Below are 21541 nucleotides of genomic sequence, written 5' to 3'. Positions count from 1 at the left end.
CCCCCCCGGCCCCCATCGCCGCCCGGTGCTTCCCCCGGTGCAGGAGGGCGATGGATGCTCAGTTTCGGTGCGGCGGAGGAGCCGCTCGGGCTGGCGGCAGCGGCTCCAGCCCGGGGACCGGAGCCTGCGGCTGTGCAGCCGGGCTGGGGAGCGATTTGTGCCGGGGGGTGCGAGGAAGGAGAGTTGTTCCAATGCGGGCAGCCCGGGGAAGGTGGGCACCCCGCGGGGGTGTCACAGCCCCAATGCCACCTCCCCACGGCGCTGGCAGCAGCGTGGGAATCGCAGGAATTCACCCCGCAACTTTACAACCTGCTTGATTCCCACGCAAAAAAAAAAAAAATTAAAAAATTTTAAAATAAGGATTTGTGAAGGGGTTGCGTTTTGGGAAGCTGTATCTGGCATGCTGCTGTGTGCCTGCTCCCTGGACTATCTGTCACCTGTGGGGAACGCCGAGCTGCAGCCAGACCCCGGCTTCGCCTCTGTGCTGCTCATCCCCCCCAACGCCGGTGTCAAATCCCATCTGTGTCACGCCGCCGTGGTCCCCACGCCAGCTTTTGTGAGGGTACGGCTTGGGGATGCTTGGGAAAAAAAAGAAAAAGGGATAAAAAAACCCCAAACCCACGCAGCCAGTCCATCTGTTGATTAAATGAAGGATAAAACTTTTGGAGAGAGTAGTGCTTCTCCACGGGCAGCTGGTTTTTTGCTCAGCCAGACATCAGTGCTGAACATCCCCCACCATACGCTGGGTTTCACCCTATTCCCCGAGCAGGGACGCCTTGTTTGTGGTGTCTGTGCTCCTGGTTATCCTTCCCTCCTCTTTTCCTGGGCTCGGATGTGATGCTGGGCTCCTACACTGTCCTCCCTTCCCCTTTTCTCTTCCCCTCACTCTCTGCTTGTACTAATATTCCTTCGGGGAGAAAGCTGTGTTTGCATTTGCCTTTGCTGCTGCACAAAAGAAACCCACTGTGTCCTCCGTGTGGGTTTCTGGCTGAACAAATCTGAACTCTCCTGGTACAGCAGGGCAGCGCGGAGCCGGGCACAGCAGCGATTTGGGAGCTGCTCCGGCCTCCCTGCATCCCTCCCTGCTCACACAGACCCCATCAGTCCCTGCAGGTCAAATGGCACTTTGCTAGCGGGCTGGAGAAGTTTGTGAGCAGGATCCAGCCGGGATTTGTTGGGTTCTCCCCCCCGCCTTCCTTTTGCAGCCATGATTTTAATGTGGGTTAATGCACTTTTTAATAGCGCTGGCGCTGGGAAGCCACGGCGGCTCCTCGGCCCTGCTGCCTGAGCTCAGCTGGTTCGTCTCCTGCAGGATCGTGGTACCTGCTTATTCACGCCGGGTTAGGAGGCACAGAGAGTGCCTTGCAGAGTGTTTTCTCCGCTGGTTTCTCCCACAGGATGAGCCAGGAGTGTTTCTGTGGAGTTGCCGCTCTCCGTGCGCGACAAAGGCGCCGTCAGCAGCGCCGTGGCTCTTCCCGTGGGGCGAAACCGTGCAGAGGATCCCTAACAGGATTTAATGCACGGCATTCCTGCAGCCACATGGTGTTGAGGGGCAGGAAAGGCCTGGGTGCAGGTGCTGAAGCTGATTTTCCAGCAGGTGTTGTGTCTGCCTCCCCTCGAGCAGTGTCCAGATGTGGCTGGCTGCGACAAAGATGTCCCTAAGGTGTGGGGATGGGACACCCCATTTACCTGTTTTAGGGCGGATGGGACATCCCATTTACCTGTTTCGGGGGGGATGGGATGCTGTGTGGGCACCCACAGGGCAGCCCTGCCTTGTCCAGGAGGTGCTGGTGGTCCAAAACTCACTTCAAGGGACAGCTAAAATCACTTGGCTCTGCCCTTCAGGAGTTTCATGAGCTCCTTTTTGTGGGCTAGGTGCAGGCAGGGCTGTGTTTTCCTGTCAAAGGGGTTTGAAGGGATTTGCCATCGTTAAATCCCCCCAAGCCAAGGGCAGCCGGGCTGGAAGGATCACCTGTGCTGAAAACCCCACTTGGGATGTCTGGTCTGGACAATACTTAAGAAAAAAATCTCCTTATCCCAAACCTCCCCAAAAGGACATTTTCCATCATGGGATTTGTACACCTGTGCCCTTGGGTTTGTATTTCATGGGCATCCCGGTGATATCCTGGCATCCTGCTGTTCCTGCAGCCCGTGCAGGCTGGAATTTGGGCTTCCAATGCAGCTGACAGGAGGAGGAAGCTGCTTTGTGCTCCTGTCTGGGGCCATGCTGCACCTGGGCATGGCTCAGCCTGGGGTGGAGGAGGATCTGTCCCACAGCTCACTGCTCCAGGGGACCTGGGCAGAACAAATTGCCTTCCCTGGAGCATCCTCTGTCTTTGCCCCTTGCAAATTATCTGAAGCAGCCTGTGCTGGCTCTTTCTGAGTTGGTGGGTCAGTGCCCCAGGGCTGGTTTGCCCTGGTACCACTCACTCTTCCACCCCCTCCAGGCTGCCAGGGCCAGGCTTTCGTGGGAGGGAAAGAAAGTCCCAGCACCAGTGGCCTCCTGTGGAGATGGGATGTGTGGGACCCTTGGTGGGAAGGAACTGCTGCTGCCATGGATCTGCCTGCCTGGGGAATAACTCACCCATCCCTCCCCTGCTGCAGTGCCAGCCAAACTGGGGGAGGCTGGAGACAACTGGGGAAGGTATCTCAGTGTGGGAGCTAGGGCTGTGGGGAGAGCACCACTGAAGATGCACCTACAGCCACCCCCTCCTCTCACTGACCTGTACGAGGTGGATTTGGCAGCATCTTAAATTTACCTTGGATGGGAAGATTTCTGCCTGTCTAGGGCTCTCTTTCCAAAGGCATGTTTGCTTTCCCTCGGGGTGATGAATACCAAGTTCTCTGGGTGTTGCAGGGTATGTTTTTCTCCTTCACAGTTCACTTGGTTCCTCCCTGGAAGCAAATGCTTTACAATCTTCTGTCAGAGGGGCCCGTTAGCAGCAGCAGTGGCTCAACTTCCCACTGGCTCAGCAGCAGCCCCCAGGTGGAGAAGGGTGAAATTATGCTGATGAGAGAAACCAGGCCAATTCCACCCACCAACACTGATTAGGAGCAAGAGATGAGGATTTTCACATCTTGGGGGTGGTTAGTGGGCGATGGGGAGGAAAAATACAAGGTTTGGGGTGCTAGGAGTGTGTGTGCAAGAGCTGGGGCACTTGGGGGGTTTCTGTGTCTCACAACCATGAATGTGTCAATGAAAAGCTTGGAAACCTGTGACTGTGGTCCCTGTTCCCCGTTTATTCCTCCTTCCATGTGGGGAGAAGGGCAGCTTTGCCAGGGAGTGTGTTGGGCTGTTCCCTAAGCCCAGTGTCAGCACTGGGAGCTGTTCAGGATGTACCAGGAGTGGAAGCACCCTGTGAGATCTAAAAATGATGGCGAGGAAGAGCTCCTGAAGCCCAAGAGGTCACACCTCAGGATATTCTGTGGTTCTGTGAACTGGAAATGGCTGAGTAGAAGACAGAGGTAGTTTGGAAAGTGCTTTGTGAGGTGCTGCTGGTGGAAAGGTGCAGGCTTGGCTGGGGCAATGCATTCACAACTGGGCTGCATGGGAAAGAAACTGAAATAAGCCTCAAGATAAAACTGGTGTGGTCCAGTCTGTGCTGTCCCAAAGGAATGGGGCAGAATTGCCTCGTCCAACACCTGCTTTAACACAATTTAGGTTTCCCATCTCCCATCTGCACCTCCTGCAGTGAGAGCCACGTGAGGACCACTGATGACTTTGCTCAAATCAGCTTTTCTTGCAAGGTTTCAGCTCTCAGAAAAGCACAGGAGGGAGGAGCTGGGGTTTTGCTCAGGTGCCCTGTGCCAGAGGGAGGGGAGCTGGGCAGATGTTTCCTCCTCAGATGTTCCTCCTCAGAGCTAACACCACGTCCCCACCAGCCTCCCCCTGCCAAGGTTAAGCAGAGGTGCCCAGGCAGTTTATGCACAGCACATCTCGGGCTGATGTCGATTATTTCTGTGCTTTCCTGTTGGTTTAGGGGACACCAACTGGAGTCTGAACGTGCCTAGAAATCCCTGACAGGTTCCCAGCACCGCGTGTCACCAGCTCCAGCCGCTCTGTAGTCGGACTGCAAACGTCAGGATAAAAAAGCTCCGTGCTCTTCTTTCTTTTGTAGCTGTAAATAAAGGGGGGAGAGGCCAATGTGCCCCTTAGGTTGTGAGCTGGCTGAGGATCAAGGGCTTTGAATAAACTGTTTTCTTCCTGTGAGCAGCCTGTGATGGAGAGTGTGGCTGCTCCAAAGCTCTGATTTAATGATCGGCTTTGCGAGTTTGTACAGTGCTGGGTGCAGGGGGCTTTATGGAAATGCTGCTGGAGAATTGGCTTTACATCACTTCCAGAATCTTTCCAGTAGGATTAAACAGCTTCTATTTATTTATTTATTTACTTTAAAACCCAGCAAATTTATACCAACAATTGCTGAAGGCCCTAATTTATCTTCTGTTCAGAAGCAATACGAGTCTTTCCTTTGGCTTCATTGAGAGCCACCTCTGGCCAAAGAGAGCGACAGAGCCACAGTGACCATGTACAAGCTTATTGTATAAATCAATAGGTAGTGAAACAAATTGGTTGTAAATCAGTCTCTTATTTGCTGAGATTTAAGGCCTTTGGTGGAGCTCTGAGTTTTTGAGGCGGTCTGCCCTGCCTTCAGGGCTGGCACATGGCCTGGCTTTTGCAGGGATGTGGGAACCCGGTACTCATTTCAAACGTGCCAGGAGATGTGCAGGGTTTCCTGGCTGGGAAGAAATAAAGTTTAAAAGCTGTGCTCGTCCTTCCAGGTGAAGGTTGAGCAGCAGGATCCTGGTGGTGCTCAGATCTCGGGGGTTTCCATTCCCCCACTGCACCTCATGGCACATCTGTAATCCAGACCGCTCAAGGGGGAAGAGGAAAGTATCCATTTCTGAATTGTGCCTTGTGGTAGGACAGAGAAAATGCTGGGATTTGGTCTTGGAAACGGTGGCCTAACAGATGTCCTGGTTCAATATGCCCTTTGAGTGTAGCCCAGCCTGTTTATTCATTGCCTGGCTGGCAAGACCCACACTCGAGTGTTTGCCTTTCCCTGGTGGCAGCAGCAGCCTCCAAAGTGGAGCAAAGGAGCTGGAGGTCACTTGGCTGTTACATGGCTCTTCCTTTTACCGACTTGCATTAAACAGCTTAAATCTAAATGTGCTTTTAGTGCCTGTGAGCGATGGGCTCTGGGCGTCCTGCCTCGGGTAGTGTCACATGCTGGGGAAGTGGGAGGTGGAACACTCGCATTGTTAAATTCAGATGCTAACTTGGGGATAAGATCTTGTCTTAATGTGTTCATTCAACGCCCCCACTCGCAACAAAAGCTACAGCAGCTCTTGGTCTGCTGCATTTGGGGTGGAGCAGGATGTAATTGGTTTTTGAGGGCTTTGCCATAACTGCTGCTCATTAACCATTGATGCAGGCACGGTCAGACTTTCAACTCGGATAATAGATGCTGTCTTTTGTTTGCAATTACTTTGCGTTGGGTGGAATTGCCTCGCAGGTTTCACATGTGTGTGGTCGTGTGGTGGCTAATTCACCTCCTCAGGGCTGCTGGATTTATGTTCTGGGCTCTGGGCTGTCATGCTCAATATGAGGCAAAGGCAGTGGTGAATGCCCTGCCTGGCTGGGCCGTGGCTGGCAGGATGTTCAGCACCCCCTGAATGTTTTAGGAGCCTTCTGGGTGAGCAACCCCAACACTGTGGGAGGGGAAATAACAGAGAAAATGTTCAATAATGTGGTTTTTCTGAGGAGTTGTGCCCAGCAGGACACACACTACAGGTGAGATGAGCCCTGCTAATTATGAAATATGCACCAATGGTGGAAGGGATTGGCTCCTCAAACTTCCCCATGGATGAGGATCAATCTTTGTGCTGTGGGCCTATATAAGCATGGAATATAAGTGAGTGGAAGAAGCTACAGGGTTTGGAGTCCCACCTTGCATTTTGGGCAGCTTATCATTAACCTTACATCACCTAACTCGTTAAAAGGTCAGAAAGGAAAGGCCTGATTCCCTCTCAGGTCCTGTTGTCCCGTCCCCCTCCCACCCCAGCATAAATGAGTATTCAAGCAGTCTGCTGCCAGTCAGTGAATGTCAATATTGGATAAGTGTTTCCTTTATATCACTGCAATTTAGCATAAGCTGCTTGGAAACAAATGTCTTCCATAAGCATGAGGTGTTTCAGTAAGTACACAGTCAACATTACTATGAGGATTAAATAAATGTCAGCCCCACTTGTATGCTCAGCAGCGAGTTAAGACAGCCGAACTTGCATAATGGCCAGCACGGCAGGAACAGCAGCAGGGATTTGGAGAGTCTCTGGAAAAAGTGGGATGGAAGGAGCTGCTTTGGATGGATCTGAAGCCCCTGGATCAGGAGGGGATGTGGAGACAGGTGCAGAAGCTCCTTAGAGCAGGGCTAGCTGATGATGGGAAGGAATCCTTTCTATGGGGGTGGTGAGGCCCTGGCACAGAGGAGATGTGCCCTGGGAGTGCCAGGGTGGATGGCAACCTGAGCAACCTGGGATGGTGAATGTCACTCCTTGCCATGGGATGGAATGAGATGCATTCACCATTCTGATTCTATGGTGTGGAGTGCAAAGAGATGCATGGAGCTTCCTTCTGGACAGCCAGGCCTGCTCATTCTTTGGTGCTGGCTGCAAACCAAAGATGAAAATGTGGTTTGGCCAATATTGGCCAGTATTGGCTGGGTCTGGTGAGGCTGCTGGCCCAGGAGGAGCAGGCTGCTCCTGCAGATCTGCCCAGTGCTCGGCTGGATCTGCCTCTGCCTTTCCCAGTGCTAACTGGGAGTTGCTGGCTGTAACTGGTGAGGCCAAGGATGAGGCTCAGCTGTCACTGCTGTGTGACAAAATGTGAGCCCTGATTCAGCTCCAGCTCAAGGCTTCCCAAAGCCACAGAAATGAAGAAAGGGTGGCACTGGTCCATGCTGGCAGTGCGGTGGGGCCTGAAGGTGCTGCAGGGAGATGGTCATCTCTGGCTGCTCTGCCTTCAGGTGTTGGGTGAGAGTTTCTCTGCCCAACAGGAAAAGGCCTCTGGCTTCTCTAAAGGGATTTAAGCCCAGCCAGCACATAGAGATGTTGCTGAGGCAGCCAAGGCTTGAATCTTTCCCTCAATCTGTGTCTGCAGGAAAACCCTGCTTTTCCCCACTCCTCACTTGCCATCTTCACCTGTCAGCCCGAGGTGTCACTCGGTGCTGTCTCGGTCAGGCTGTGACAAGTTCTGCCAGCGAGGAGAAAGCCCAGTGAGCGTGGTGGGGGCTGAGCTGGCTGTGCTTCCATCCCAACCATGCAGAACCGCTGCTCTCTCCCCAGCTGGCAAGGCGCTGACTGCAGCCACTTGTTCCCAGCTGCACAAAAATAACCGGAGACAAAATCGTTATCACTCACATGAGCCTTATCAGCTCCTCTGATGTCTGTGGTTGTCTCTGCCCTGCGAGCACTCATTCCCCATGATGTGTGTGTTTAGTGCCGGTTCCAGGTGATCCCAGCCACAGCTTTCCCGAGGATTTTCGCCTCCTCACCTGCGCGGTTCCAGCGCTGGAGGAGCAGAGCAGGACACGGGAATGTCCTGGAGAGCCGGGGGTGCACGGGGAGGGAATGCCCGAGTGTCCTGGCCCCAAACCCACTCACCTGGAGGGAATATCTGAGTGTTGTGGCCCGATCCAGGTCACCTGGCTGGAATACCCGAGTGTTGTGGCCCCGAACAGGTCACCTGGATGGAATACCCGAGTGCTGTGTCCCCGGTCCCGGTCACCTGGCGGAGCCGGGCAGGTCTCACCCTCAGTGTTGCCGTTCAGCCTGGCGGTGGCAGCAGCTGCGCTCGCATGGAGGAGCCGAGCGCTCCGCTCGCACCTGCCCGTGTCACCTCCTCGGGAAGGGACAAGGTGACCGCGGGGCTCCGGGGGTGCTGAGGGCACCGAGCCTGGTCTGGGGCTCCTCAGCTGGGGCCATACCCTCGGAATGGAGAGGCTGTTTGAGCGCTGGGCTGGGAGGAGAGCTGGGACCCTCTGAAGGTGCCACCCCAGTGCAGGATTGGACATTTGAGGTGACCCTGCCTGGAGCACACCGTGTGTGAGTGCGGTGGGCTGCTCTGCAGGGGAAGGGCCGGGGGGGTGGGAGGGTGTCACAGACATCTTGTATGAAAAATCCTTTCCTTAGGATTTTTCCTCCTGAGAAGCTGAGAGGCCTCAGAAACAAAATGTAAACAATGTTTATCTGCTGCTGTGGAATGCAACAGGTGCATCTGTGATTGGTCTCATGTGGTTATTTCTAATTAATGGCCAATCACAGTCAGCTGGCTCAGACTCTGTGTCCCAGCCACAAGCCTTTGTTATCATTCTTTCTTTTTCTATTCTTAGCTAGCCTTCTGATGAAATCCTTTCTTCTATTCTTTTAGTATAGTGTTAATATAATCTATATCATAAAATAATAAATCAAGCCTTCTGAAACATGGAGTCAGATCCTCATCTCTTCCCTCATCCTCAGATGAGGGAACATGATCACAGAGGGGACTTGGGGCTGCCTGACCCAACTCTGAGCCCCCCACAGCAATAAATGCACCCAAGGGGTCTCTCCCCTCCATGGGCAGCTCCACCCTTCCCATGGATCCTGTGGGATATCCTGCAGCAGGGAATGGCTGCTGCTCCTGGTCTGTTCTCTCTCCCTCCCCTGAGCTAATCCCCGGAGTGTGATTCAACACTCGCCTCTTTTCCTTCTGGCTGTGTCTTTAATAAGCCAGGAGTGACGGGGCCACCCCCCATCCTCCACAAGTGCCTGAGAAACAGAACCAACAGATGCTAAAATTAGGCACAGCTGTTTGCAGCATTTTGTCCTCCCGATCACAGAGTCTGACACTGTCTGTGCTTATTCCTCATCTTGTCCAGACACTGAAAAGGTTTAAGATATCAAAGTTTGGAGAGGCTGTAAATTAACTCTTTCTGTCTAAGCTGAAGCTTGACTTACTGATAGTAGATTTCTTGTGATTTCCTTTATTTGCCCTTCTAGTAATGGGAATTGCCAGGTATTCTCTCTGTACCCGGGAGACAACACTGCTGGTTTGGGCTGCTCAGGAGCTTCCCCATCAGGGACCAGGGGAACATCTTTGGTCCTGCTGTCCCTCAGCCTTTATGTGCCTAAACCCTGTTCTATGTTCACCCTGTTCACCCACCCCAGCACCCAAACCCTGTTCTACGTGCAGCTTGGACAACCTCTGCAGCCCAGCTCAGCCTCTAAAGCTGTCCCAGTCCAGCCCCACATCCTGGCCATGGTTATCTGCTCTTGCTTTGGTGAGGGGAAAGGTTTTCTGGGCATTTTTGGTACACACAGGCTGTGTGTTCATGGTTTGGGTGTTGGGGTCGGTGTCACCCCAGGGCTGCTCTCTCCCTGCCAGGTGTGTTTGGCCTGGCAGTGGCTGTGGGGAGCATTTTGGGAGGAGGTGGCTGTCTCTGTCACCTGCCACCCCTTGGAAAACATCCGTTCCCCTCCACTGGGGTGGCACCAAAGTGGAGCTGTAGCACTCTGGAAAGGGCAGCAGTAGGGATTTCATGGCAGAGCAGAAATGTCTTTTCTGTCAAGCCTGGAGCAGTGTACATGTCCCTGCTGACAGATCTGCGCTGATGGCAGCAGCACAGCTCTGGGGCTGCCTGTGTTGGGGTCTGCACGGGGTTGTGAGTCTGAGGGGTCTTTTCTGTCTCTGTGTCTCTCTCCCGAGGCAGCGGCGCCTGCTGAAGATTCCTCTTGCTCCGGTCATGCTTAAAATGATAATGTTGGTTTAAGATAGACACTTGTGATAAACCGGGGAACACGGCGCCCTTTGAAATCCTCAAAGCTCTCTCATCAAGAGGGCTGGCTGGAAAGGCAGAGCCAGAGCTTTCCAGGCTGTTCACATTGCCACAGTTCCATGCTGACCTGCTCCTAAGGATGCTGTGCCTCAAAGAGCTGCCACCTTCACCCTCCACCCCTCCTGGTGTCTGCCACACCTGGGCAGCATCTCTGTGCAGCTTCCTCTGGCCTCCCCAAACTGCCTCTTTTCACTCTCTATGTGCTGGAAGCAAACCAGGAGGGGAAGTGCTAAAAAAAGGCTGATTTTCCCTGGGGAGGAGTAGGGGTGGTGGGGAAGAGTGAAACATCTCAAGGAAAAGCACCACGAGCAAGTGCCAAGGGGTTGACATCCCTTGGTGATGTCTTTGCAGGGGAGGTTGGAGCAAACCTTTCATCCAGCACAGTGATTTTTCCCTGCAGCAGGGAGGTTTCTCCCCGTGGTTTGGCTTTATCCCAAGGATAGACAGAAATCTGTGCAGTGCTTTAACCCCTGCAAGTTTCTGCTGACTCGAGCAGATCGGAGTTGTTGTCCCAGTGGGAGCATCTTGTTCAAAATCAGGAAGAAAAGTTGAACTTTTGAAACTTGTAGAGCACGAAACATCCAAGAGTTAGGGATTGGAGACTTGGAAGTAGACTTGGCAAAATACCACGTTTTGATATCTGAAATTTTAACATGGAGTGTAGCAAGGGTATTTTGCACAAAGGATGTTGAGTGTCCCTGTGGTGGGTGAAGGGGAAACTGTTGTAAAAATCATTTGTCTGCTGATTGCTGGTTTTTCTCTGGGACTTGGAAATGGATTTCAGGTCTCTTCTTGCCTTTGGCCTGGCCAGTGAGCCACCGTGGTGGCTCTCTGAACATCCCAATTTGTCACAGGATATTGAATTCTAAACCAGTGTTAATCTGATCTGTGTGTCTGTAAAGCATCTTGTGTTGGGTTTGATAAAATTAGGTTTTATTGTCTAACACAGTTTATTTCTCTTGGTCTGCTTGCGTGCTTTTATTGCCTGTTCTGCTCTGCACCACGAGGCTATCGTGTGCCAGCATCTGCCTCACTTGCACAGCTCTGAAAGCACCTTAAAACCAGCCCCTAATTATTGGAAATATGGAAAGACTGAGGGTGCCAATGATATCAGTCTGGCACTGGTGCATTGAGCGGGTAAAGAAAGGACCTAAGAGGCAATTGAAGAGATTGATGGGCAGTAATGGGGATAATTGTAATTTTTGTCCTGTGTTTTTAATAAAGTGATTGACGACAGGCACAGCTGGAGCCCCCGTGCGGAGACCAAGAGATGCAGTTAAATTACAGAGGCTTCTTAACTTAATGAGGCCAGGTAATAAAAACGAGGCATAATGAGCAAGGTATAATAGTACTATTATGCTTAGAGTGCTCTCACCCAGGGCTGAGCAGGGAGAGCTTGGGATGAGCTCACTGCAGGAAGGGCTTTCCTCCCTGGGGAAGGATCTGGAATGGGAAGGATACTGGGTGATCCCACTGGGAGGAAGGGCTTTCCTTACTGGGGAAAATGAGGAGTGGGAAGAATATTGGGTGATCCTATTGGGAGGAAGGGTTTTCCTTACTGGGGAAATATCAGGAGTGGGAAACCTGGGAAGGATATTGGGGTGATCCTACTGGGAGGAAGGGTTTTCCTTACTGGGGAAGGATCAGCAGTGGGAGACTTGGAAAGAATGCTGGGTGATCCTATTGGGAGGAAAGGCTTTCCTTATTGGGGAAAATGAGGAGTGGGAGACTTGGGAAGGCTGTTGGGTGATCATAGTGGGAGGAAGGGCTTTCCTTACTGGGGAAGGATCAGGAGTGGGAAACCTGGGAAGGATACTGGGTGATCCTACTGGGAGGAAGGGCTTTCCTTTCTGGGCAAGATGAAGAGTGGAGACTGGGAAAGAATGCTGGGTGATCCTACTGGGAGGAAAGGCTTTCCTCCCTGTGGAAGGATCAGGAGCGGGAGACTTGAGAAGGCTGTTGGGTGGTCATGCTGGGAGGAAGGGCTTTCCTTACTGGGGAAATATCAGGAGTGGAAAGAATTTTGGGTGATCCCATTGGGAGGAAGAACTTTGCTCTCCGGGGACGGATAAGGAATGGGAGACTTGGGAAGGATATTGGGTGATTCCCACTGGGAGGAAGGGCTTTCCTTACTGGGGAAATATCAGGAGTGGGAAGAATATTGGGTGATTTCACTGGGAGGAAGCATTTTCCTTACTGGGGAAGATGAGGAGTGGGAAACCTGGGAAGGATATCGGATGGCCAAGTGTTAGCCCAGGACTGAATGAGCAGGTGGAGCACCAGAAATGGTTGATCCCCTCTGTGTTTCTGGTTGTATTTGTGAGGTTTGGGGCAGCTCTGTTCCAGGTTTTATTCACTTCTTGTAACCCCATGTGGCCCTTGCTGCTACACAGATGGCATGGCCAGAGGGTCAGACTTTGTGACATGAAGGAAAAGCAGTGGAAATGTGAAATGCAACAGCCTGGAGGGAGGATGTGCAGGGAGTTGGTGGATGGGCTCAGGAAGGTTGGCCAGGGCTGCACCAGGCTCATGCCACACCTTGGTTTGGAGCCTTGGCAGAGAGGGTGAGCAGCTGGATTGGGACCTTGGTGGGGGTGGAGATGGGAAGAGGATTAGTGTCTGCAGAGCAGTTGGGTGTCTGCTGCTGCTAAATGTGGTTAAACTTGAGCGACTCCTAATCTAATAATGAAAGGAAGAGAAATAAGTGTTCTCAGTGATGCATGCCCCTCACGGTAAGTACTAATTGAAAACAGATATTTACTTTAAAATGAAAATGTAATACGATAATGGTGGGTTGAGAATTTCACACACGTAGGAGGGAGATATGAACATGCACAGCCTCCCATCTGCTCTGCCTGGGCTTGGAGTGTCCCTGGGAGCAGGATCTCCCACACCACCGCCTGGACAAAGGGCCTGGGGCTTGGGCTGGAGCAGAGCTCAGCCTTACTCAGCTACAATCAGCTTCACTGGGGGTCTCTTGAGCTGACCTTGGTCTGCAGAGAACCTCCCAAGCTGGGCTTCTGTCTGTGCCCCCACACCTTGCAGAGCCTTCCCAGCCAAATCTCCATGGGAAGGAGAGGTGGGGTAGACTGGGGGAGCATCACCTCCCTTGTCACTGAGATGGGGACAGTGGTGGTGACCCCTTCCTGATGGTCTCTGCTGCTTGAGACGCCCCTTGCTGCCCCTTTCTGCTGTCCTGACCCATTTCCCTGGCTTGGTGGGTGGACCTGGCTAATGCTGTCTTTTGGGGGCTGCTGAGGAGCTCTGGCGACATCTTTGCTTTCTCAGGCCAATTTGAATGAGTGGTGATCCCTTGGGGAAACCCTTGGCTATGAGTGCTGAGACTACAGCCCCTCTGGGTATCTGTTTGCCCACCCTCCCCTCCTCTCCCTGAGCCAGTTTCCAGCCATTGCTCCAGAGCTGGGGTCAGGATGCTTTTCCAAGTGTTTGGAGTCAGGATGCTTTTCCAAGTGTTTCTAACAAAGCTCAGTGCAGCGTGACTGGTGCCCATTAAAGGATCCTCCCCAACAAGAGTCCCCGCAGCACTGGAATCTTCTGAGGGAAGTAGCCTGGCCCTAATCCCTTTGTGCAGAGTTCCTGCTTGTTTCTTCCTATGGGTGCATTTGTATAATTTGCATTTTGCACTCTGATCGTATGCATAGAATTCAAATTGAAATGGGGTTTGAATACATTTGCATGCTAATGAGGCAGTGGCTTTATTTATTTATTTGGAGCCCTCTCAAGCAGGCAGCCGTGTGTTGGGGAGCAGCTCATGCAGCTGTCCTGCTGACAGAGCTCTGTGGCACCCAAGGAGTCTCAGTTCTGTCCCAAGACTCATTTGCCCTCTGTGCCTAAGCAGGTGAGGCTGGTGGGCTCTGGTGGGGAGATCAACAGTTCCAGCCCCCTGCACTACCCAGAGATGCCTCTTTAGGTCATCCTGGTGGCCATTGGGTGTGGGTGAGACATTTCTGTGTTAGGTTTGGGTGCAGCCAGCACGAGCACTGATGGTGACTGCAGAGCTCCAGGGCAGAACAAGCAGAGCCTGTCTCCATTCTCTCCATGACTTTGGGGTGCTACCCGCAGCTCCCTGTGCTCCTCCTCTCTGTTATGGGGCTGTTATTGCTGGTGGCCTTGGGCACCTGCCCTGGGATGGGCCTTGGGCTGTGCTGCCCATCCATCCCCAGCTTCCCTTGGTGCTGCAGTGCCCCCTCAGCAGGAGCCTCCCAGTCCCTTGCAAAGCAATAGTGAAGAAAGTTTGGAAATGTTGAGAAGGAGAAGCCAAAAGCTGGGAGAAAATTAGTTCTCAAAACTCTGCAGATTACTGGGGGAAGAGAGAGAGAAAGATACTAGAGCCTGTGAGTTGCAGCATGGGATCCCTTTGTGCCCCATTGACACACCCAGGGCACAGCTCAGTGCCAGCCTTTCCATGCCAGCCCTCCCTCCCCAATGACTCCTGCTGCAGCTGAGCTCCTGGCTGGCACAGGGAGCACTGGCCAAGCCAGGGCTCCTGAAATGGCAGCAGGAATTGGGTCACATTGCCGTGCCCCAGGAGAGGGAGTTTCTCTCAGAGCAGTCTGGCTTCCAGTTATTATTTTATAGAGGATGTTAGAGGTTGATAAGGGAGCTGTTCTGACTGCCAGTGGGGCTTATTTGGGGCTTATTGTGTGCTCCAGTTTGTATTTTAATATAGTCAAAGGTGACTTACAACTTTAATATTAATTTTAAAACCAATTGCTGGAGTTGGTTTTTTATCTACGTAAAACCACATTAATCTCAGCCTTCCTTGATCCTGTTGGTAGCTTTTCTCTCCCTGGCTGGAGCCACACGTGGTCTGTGTTGCACCAACAAAAGCTGAGGAGGAAGATGTTTTTGTGGCAATAAATAATTGTCGCAGGGCTGCTTTTCTTCCAGAGAAATCTCGTCTCTACGAGCTCGACAATGGCATCAGTGGGAGCTCTTGCTTTTGTCCAAGGCTCTCCTCCTGAGCGTGCAGAGCGGGGCTTTGCTGAACAACACCTGGCTTTGTGCTTCCCATAGAAAGCTCCTCCCTGCTGTTGTGTTTCTCCCTGGTTTTCCAGGCGCTCCAGAATCCGTCTCCTCCTGTGCTGCTTTGTGCTCTGGCTTTACAATTCCTGGCACGCTGGCTCTGCTGCTGGCTGGGTGTTTTGTGCCCACAATATTCTATATTGTGTGCCCACAATGTGGGTAGGTGAGGTGGCCTTGGGGCAGGAGGCTGTGTGGAGCTGGGGTTGGATCCTTGTCCTGTTTTTGGCTCCTTGAGCACCCTTGGGCAAAGCTGGAGGAGCCAAGAGCAGCCAGAGCTTGGTGATGTTCTGCCTCTGGGTGCCGAATTCCTGGTGGTTTGGGCATTTGTTGGTATTTTGTGTAAATGTGACACCTCTTAAGGTGGCCATTTAGGTACCCGAAACTGAGCTGCTCTCAGCAAAATTCAGCATTAAGCTGGGCTGCCCCAAGTGCAGGCTGGTGCTGTCCAGCAGTTTTCCAGGCAACCCCAGAAGGGTTTGATTTGGAAGAGACTATAAAGCCCACCCAGTTCCACTCCCTGTCACAGGCACAGACACCTCACTAGACCAGGCTGCTCTGAGCCCTGTCCTAGCTGGCCCTGAACTCTTCCAGGGATGGGGAATCCCAAACTATGTGGTTTAAGTGAATCCCCTTGACTTGACTGTTGGATTTGATGACCTTAAAGACCTTTCCAGTCGTAACAATTCCCTGATTCTCTGACATCTGCAGCACACCCAGTGACGCATCGTGCTGCTGTAGATGCCCTGGATCTCAGAGCATCCTTGTTGGTGCTGCCAGTCTGTGGAGCACTGGGGGGGTGCTTGATCTTTGCAGTTGGAGGAAAAGGATCAGAGTCATGGCCCTGGACCCCTGTGGTCATAAAGCTTCATTTCCTGAGCATTGGCCAGGCCAGCCTGGTACCAGTGGCACCAGTGAAATCACCCAAATGCTGAGTTTACAGTACTCCTCTACCCCTGGGAATGATTGCTGGAATCAAATGCTCTGTAAACAGCCTTTAAATTTTCATGGTTTGTGTGTGGAAAAGCACTTCACTGATGGTCCATGTTCTCCAAAATACCTCCCAAATGCTGCCTGTACAATTTCTCCTGCCAGCCTTACAAAGAGCTGCGTTCCAGAGATTGTTATTCCATGCACAGTGCTGTAAATAAACACGCTGGACTGGTGGGCTGGAATCTGAATGAGCTGAGTGGATCTGACAGTGGCACGTGGGGGGAACTGAGGCACGGAAGGCTCGTGTGACATCCATGAGAGTTGGTGTCACAACCTGGGGGAAAACTGGAGGATTTGTGTGCTACATCTGCCCCTGGTCTGTCTGTTCTGCTGTTTCAGCCCAAGGTGGGGGAGCAGCAGGTATCAAGATAAGACAGTGATAAGACTGAGGAGCCACTAAAGGCAAGACTTGACTCCGTGTGAGAACGGGAGCAGCAGCCGCATAAATCCCATTTGTTTTACATTTCAGAGCTTAATGAGACAGAAATCGCATGGCAATTGTCACATGTGAAGGCAGAGATTGCCGGTTTGCATTTAACTAAAGCAAGCACCGTATGCAGCACGGGGATCCTCACTCCTGCAAACTGCTCAGCACCAATCCTGGCTGGAAACAACCAACCCCCCTGGCAGCCACACCACGTTCTCCTGGAGGGCCCCTGCCTTCCCCAAAATACTCAAATGTCACGTTCTTTGTGTAGAGAATGGAAGGGCAGTCTGTGACCGTGTTCACAGGGGTCTTAGGTTGAGGGAAGAGATGAGGATTTGATTCCATGTTTCAGAAGGCTTGATTTATTATTTTATGACATATATTACATTAAAGCTATACTAAAAGAATAGAAGAAAAGGTTTCATCAGAAGGCTAGCTAAGAATAGAATAGGAAAGAATGATAACAAAGGTTTGTGTCTCAGACAGAGAGTCCGAGCCAGCTGACTGTGATTGGCCATTAATTACAAACATCCAACATGGGCCAATCACAGATGCACCTGTTGCATTCCACAGCAGCAGATAACCATTGTTTACATTTAGTTCCTGAGGCCTCTCAGCTTCTCAGGAGGAAAAATCCTAAGGAAAGGATTTTTCATACAAGATGTCTGCAACAGTAGTCAAGTCCACAAACTGAATTCTTTGTGGTTTCTCCAGGATGTGGGTACTGAAAACCTCCTTTTGGAATGATCTGTAGGAAGTTTAATAAGACTGAGGGCAGGTGCTGCAACCCCCAGGATCAATCCAGGCTGGGGATGGAGGGATGGAGAGCAGCTCTGGGAGAAGCCCTTGGGGTGCAGGTGGGGGAGAGCTGGACAGGCCCTGGCCCAGAACCCCCCTGTGCTGGGCTGATCCCCAGCCTGGGCAGCAGGGCAGGGGGGGATTCTGCCCCTCTGCCCCCAGGTGAGACCCCACCTGCAGAGCTGCCCCCAGCTCGGGGCTCCCAGCACAGGGAGGAGCTGGAGCTGCTGCAGGAGCCCAGAGGAGGCCACGGAGATGCTGCAAGGGCTGGAGCCCCTCTGCTCTGGAGCCAGCCTGGGAGAGATGGGGGTGTTTATCTGGAGAGGAGAAGCTCTGGGGTGAGTGAACTGTGGCCTTCCAGAGCCTGAAGGAATTGACAAGAGTGATGGAGAGAGACTGGGGTCAAGGAATGGAGTGACAGGACAGGGGAAAATGGCCTTAAGCTGAGGGAGGGTAAATTTAGATATTAGGAAGAAATTGTTCCCTGTGAGGGTGGGCAGGCCCTGGAATGGATTTCCCAGAGCAGCTGTGGCTGCCCCATCCCTGGAAGTGCCCAAGGCCAGGCTGGACAGGGCTTGGAGCACCCTGGGACAGTGGGAGCTGTCCCTGCCCATGGAGTGGAACTGGATGAGCTTTAAGGTCCCTTCCAACCCAAACCATCCCAGCATTGTGTGCCTTGTCCTGCAAGGGGTGGAAACCCTCCTGGAATCATCTCCAAGCTGTGTTAACCATTGAGCTCTCCCTGGTTTGTCACTGCAGACCTGTAGCTCTTTCAGATGAGTTGAACAATAGAAGGATATTAGTGCCAAAAATGCATTAACTCGGGTAACTTCCTTCATCTCTGCTAATTTGTGCCTTCGCTTTCCAGATAATGTTCATAAATTGCTAAAGCAGTACTTTAATATTAACATAAGCTGCGGTCTCTGTGACAACTGTTACAGAATGGGCTGTTTGCAGCTCTGAAATTGATTTTTTTTTCTTTTTTGCCCTTGTCTGTCTAAACTGAAAAACTGAAGAAAACATGCTGTATTGGGTTAACAAAAAACATGAACAAAAATAATTTTTTCAGGTCAAATAAAACATTTCATTAGATACAATATGTTATTTTGTTCAGATTTTAAAAATCTTTTTTTAAAGTAAATTAACTTCAGAGGTGCCTTGGGAGTGGGGGGTGGGAGGAATGTCTAAATGTTTCATGTGGAGGAGAAAATGTCTAAATAAACCACTCACTTCTGACACCCACTCCTCCCCTTGCAGGCCAAATGGGTTTGATGGGAATTCATGAATGTCTTTGCTTGACCCACATCTGTGCTGGAATTATTGTGCCAAAGACACAGGGGGAAGAGTTAATGAGTCATTTTTTAATGGGTATCTCAGTAGGTGAGAGAAGGACCAAAATTATCCATTTGAAGGAATAATGGGATCCTGGTTGGGTGACTAAACCCTGCTCTTAATCATCCTGGGGGCGGTAAGGAAGGGAAATTGGGGCTTGGAGCATCCTCATCAGATAAACTGGGGGGAAACAGTATTTTGTATTTTGCAGCTGGCCTAGAGCTTTGGGGGGGATGAAGGATGGAGGGATGGGATGAAGGGAAAAGGTTCTTCCCCTGGAGGGTATCAGGCACTGAACAGGGAATGGGCACTGCCGGAGCTCCAGGAGCCTTTGGACAATGCTCTCAAGGACTGAGTGGGATTGTTGCATGTCTGGGCAGGGCCAGGAGTTGGATTTGATGACTCTGGTGGTCCCTTCCTAGAGAGGGAACCAAACCCAGCTGACAATCCCTGGTGTTGATCCTTCCTCATCCCAAGGGGCCCTGTGAGGCTGTGGCTGGTGGTGTGCTGGGTTCCCAAACCCTCCTGGCCACTGTGTTTCACCAGCAGTTCCTTCAGTGTTGGGTGTTCCTCCTGAATCCTTACCAAGGTAACTGGGACCATCTCAGTGCGAAGGGAGACTCCCCTTCCCAACATCCCAACTCCTTTGTTCACAGAACCCACAGAATTCACAGGATCACCAGGTTGAAAGAGACCTCAAAGATCATCAAATCCAACGCAGCCCAAACATCTCAACTAAACCCTGGCACCCAGTGCCACATCCAGGCTTTGTTAAACACACCCAGGGATGGGGACTCCACCACCTCCCTAGGCAGAACATTCCAGAACTTTATCACCCTTTCTGCAAAAAACTTTTTCCTAATATCCAATCTGAATTTCCCTTGATGCAGCTTGAGGCTGCTGTAAAGCACTTGGAGAAAACCCTGTTGGGATCTCCTGCTGTGCTGTCTAAATTGTGAAGTGAGCAAAGGTTGGGAAATCATTCTGGTGGGACCTTTGTGGTGTCCAGGTCTTCTGCTGAAGGAGTGCTGTTTTTCTGGGCACATCCATTTGGATGCATCTCCTCCAAGTCAGCACGTGGAGCGCTGGGAAGGCTGTGATCTGTTTTAGTGCAGTAATTGAGCAATCGCATTGTTCTGGACATAGCAACTAATGATTTTTTTCTGTATGATAATGCATCTTCATTACTCTGGGGAAATCATTTGCTCCTGTGAAGACAGGCCTCTCATTCCTGGGTTAAGGGGGAAGAGACTAATGGCTTAATTAAAAGGTTGGAGAGAAAAATTCATCTTAACCCTTTTTTTGTGTGTTTGAAGCGTGCTGTGGGTAGAGAGATGCACACCCAGGAGTGGCACAGCCTTCATCTCAGAGAGTGTTTGGGACCAGTGGACACGAATTCCAGGTGTTCCATCCATCACCTGTATCTCCCACAAGCCACCTGCCCCCTGGAATGGGCCAGCCAGGGCCTGAGCTGTGTGTGTTTGTGGCCAAGGCTGAGATTTATTCCGTGTGAAAGGGGAGCGTTATTTAAATCTGCACATTTTGCAGGATGTGAAAGCAGCTCCCCATAATCTACAGCCCTGCTGTCCGCTGGGAACGCTCCATTAGCATCTTTCATTCCTGCAGTTGGATGCTTTGCAGCTCCTTTTAGCAGTGATAATCCAGCAAAGGCCCTGTGTTGTTCACACTGCAATATTTATGGAGCCAGCCTTCCTTTGAATTTCCACGCTGGCTTTGGCCAAAGGCAGAGAGAAAACACAAACAGTGGCTTTAGAAACACATAGTCCAGGCTTTGCCCTTGCTGGGATGTAGGGCTTTCCAGAGGCCTGTCTGGAGCTGATTTGGTGTCTTTGGGGAAGGAGCAGAAGGGCTGAGTGTGTCTGACAGCAATTGTGCTCTCCCAGCCTCCATCCCAAGGGAAATTGTGGTGCAAAGCCCTTTCCTACAGACAGGTGAACACCCATAAGCAGAGGCAACAGGACCAGTGGGTGAGCTGCTGGGATTTTCAGGGTGCAGGGGCCCTGCATCCTTCCCTCCAAGCCTTTGAACAGAGCAGTGGCTGTGCAGGGCATCCCTTTGTGCACCCCAGAATCATCAAGGCTGGAAGAGATCTCACCATCACCTAATCCCCAGCACCACCACAATCCCCCTAAACCACATCCCCAGGTGCCACATGCAGAACACTTCCACAGATGGTGACTTCCCCTCCCTGGCCACTTCCAACACCTGATGAGCAAAGCCATCCTGCAGAGGAGCAGTGCTTTCCCTGGGCTTGTTCTGGGTGAGCCCTTCTCAGGGGGCTCACACCTCTGGGTGATTTTCTGTTGGGATGCAGATGCTAATGGGCATCCACGAGCATGGGATTCACATCCTCTGAACCTGAGAGAAGCAGAAAAAAGAATGATCCAAGCAATTCTTATCTCACTGGCTGCTCCTGTGTTGTGCCAAAGCAGAAAGCAATATGGAGATTGTTTACCCAGAGTGATGGGGATTTGTTTCCTTGGCCCATCAGGACTGAGCACATGTCCAGTCTGTGGGTCAGCAGACAGTCACGAGATTTTGTTCAGTTGAGTGTTTGTGCAGTTTCAGTTTAGATGTAGGGTAATATAGTATAGAATAATATAGTATAATAAAGTAATTAATTAGCTGTTGCTATAGGACACGAAACAACATGATGCGGACTTGCTGCTCTTCTTAAGGTTCTCTCTGAACCTGAGAGAAGCAGTGAGAGAAGCAGAGAAAAGAATGATCCAAACAATTCTTATCTCATTTGCTGCTCCTGTGTTGTGCCAAAGTAGAAAGCAATATGGAGATTGTTTACCCACAGTGATGGGGTTTTGTTTCCTTGGCCCATCAGGGCTGAGCACGTGTCCAGACTGTGGGTCAGGAGACAGCCACGAGATTCTGGGCAGCTGAGTTGAGTTGGGTGCTTGTGCAGATTCAGTTTAGACGTAGTGTAATACAGTTTAGAATAACATAGTATAATGAAGTAATTAATTAGCCTTCTGATAGCATGGTGTCAGTTCTTCCCTGCATCTGGGGTCCTGAATATCACCAATACATGAGGTTGGGTGGAGCC

General features: G+C 51.5%; 1 protein-coding gene across 3 annotated transcripts in view; it reads left to right on the top strand.

Annotated features, from left to right (window-relative positions):
- Positions 1-21541, top strand: part of KIRREL3 (kirre like nephrin family adhesion molecule 3) — a 408049-nt gene that overhangs the window by 496 nt on the left and 386012 nt on the right. The gene's annotated exons all lie outside the window — the stretch shown is intronic.

The sequence above is a fragment of the Zonotrichia leucophrys genome, chromosome 24 (genome assembly GCF_028769735.1).
Source record: "Zonotrichia leucophrys gambelii isolate GWCS_2022_RI chromosome 24, RI_Zleu_2.0, whole genome shotgun sequence".
NCBI lineage: Eukaryota > Metazoa > Chordata > Aves > Passeriformes > Passerellidae > Zonotrichia > Zonotrichia leucophrys.
The sequence above is the reverse complement of the archived record's forward strand: the minus strand, read 5'-3'. Positions and strand labels throughout refer to the sequence as shown.